This window comes from Bufo gargarizans, chromosome 3 (genome assembly GCF_014858855.1).
Source record: "Bufo gargarizans isolate SCDJY-AF-19 chromosome 3, ASM1485885v1, whole genome shotgun sequence".
In the NCBI taxonomy this organism is placed as follows: Eukaryota; Metazoa; Chordata; class Amphibia; order Anura; family Bufonidae; genus Bufo; species Bufo gargarizans.
This window is the reverse complement of record NC_058082.1, coordinates 203,544,074-203,545,842: the sequence shown is the minus strand read 5'-3', so window position 1 is coordinate 203,545,842 and position 1,769 is coordinate 203,544,074. Positions and strand designations below refer to the sequence as shown.

Sequence of the window (1,769 nt, the reverse complement as noted above, 5' to 3'; positions counted from 1 at the left end):
TGGCATGTATTGGGACAGCCTTGACCGGCGCATTTTCGGTTAGTCAGATTTTAGATAAAGTATAAATACACAGAGGAGACAGAACAATTACATGTAGAGGGGTCAATGCTTGGGCCCGGTGTTACATATATACTGGGCTGGGGCCCCATTTAGTAATTCATATTCTTAGTGTAAATTGTGACACTATTAGTAAATCTCCCCCATAGTGTCTGATGCTCAGTGGCATAGTGCCAAATGAAGCATACATTACCATGATACCCCCTGGTAACTATCCTTAGGTATTACTCCCCCTGTGTAATTGCACTCCACCTGCGGACTCTGCTGTTCTGCATTCTAAGATCTCCATAACGAGCTCATTGCGACATTTATATCTCTCTCTACATTCTAGATGAAGACCAATCCCCTCGTCCACAGGATCAGCTCAGGAGTGGCATTTTTCACTTTTGCCATATACAACCTGTGTCAATCTATATGCCTGTACAAGAGATCCCTCAGCAGTCGTTGCATGTGCCACATTAGACTGGCATCAACCTTGGTGACCATTGTGTCACTGCTAATCTGTATCCTTTTATAGCCGGCTGGTACAATTATTTGTGTAGATATATTTGCATTTTAAGTTATTAAGAAATACAAGTTACATTTTAATAACATTTTGGTTGGTCCTAAGCGGTAGTTTTTTGGGCGTTTTGGCCTTAGTATATCTATATTGATTTCCCTAAGACCTTCCAAGTGGATAACAATATACGTCTTAATGTTGTGTGCTGGATACACTGGTGATTATCTGCTTCCAGTGACTTCATTGCAGCATAGATGAGACATGACAGTATAGAAAACACAATATTAATAGACTTCTGTTACTTCTCCTTAACATCTCCTTCCAGTTGCTGTAGGTTTGGGCAGCTTCTTCCTTCTATGTACCACTGATAGCTGTAAAGAGGTGAGTTTATGTCTCTATTTGCCATCTTAAGTAACCACATGTGTCCTATGTAATAGTGATATAGAAACTCTTGGTGGATATGTTATCCTCCCACCCAACTCCATACCAGAACCACTGGTGAGTACTGCTGGGCACTAATATCTTCTATTCCATCCCATTCTCTTCTGCAGATCTTCTCTATAACAGGCCTGGTGGGTGAGTGGACGGGATTCTTTGGCTTGACAGTTTACCCTGTCATGAATTATACAGATTTCCAGGTGAGTAGATTACACATGAAGGTCTCATGCACCCAGTAAGCTGTTTAATGATAATATATTGAAGAAAGACTTTTTTATGATAAATTTCCCTTTTCTTTTATTCTCAGTGTTTGTCATTAGAGTTGTCCCGAGAAGGCATCTCCATCGTTCTGAGGAAAAAGACCCAGGACCCTGAAAACCCCCAATAAAATCTAAGGTTAAGAACCAGGGGCGGAGTGCCAGGAAGACAACTAAAACCATCTGGACATTGCTGGATTTAATACCGAACATGGTATTTACCGGACTTTCCGCAGTTAGATATATATTTTATCTGCTGCATCAAGAGACAGATTCCAGGCTTGGTCTCTGTTCTCACCACTGAACATGGCATTTACCGGACTTTCCGCAGTCTGATATATATTTTATCTGCTGCATCAAGAGACAGATTCCAGGCTTGGTCTCTGTTCTCACCACTGGACATGGCAATTACCGGACTTTCCGCAGTTAGATATATATTTTATCTGCTGCATCAAGAGACAGATTCCAGGCTTGGTCTCTGTTCTCGCTACTGGATATGACACTTACCGGACTTTCCG

At 41.5% G+C, this 1,769-nt stretch overlaps 1 long non-coding RNA gene across 1 annotated transcript; it reads left to right on the top strand.

Annotated features, from left to right (window-relative positions):
- Positions 1 to 881: 881 nt before the first annotated feature.
- Positions 882 to 1,561, top strand: LOC122930780. Its single transcript, XR_006388175.1, has 3 exons — positions 882 to 937; positions 1,108 to 1,194; positions 1,302 to 1,561. It is a non-coding gene; the product is annotated as an uncharacterized LOC122930780 (long non-coding RNA).
- Positions 1,562 to 1,769: the final 208 nt, after the last annotated feature.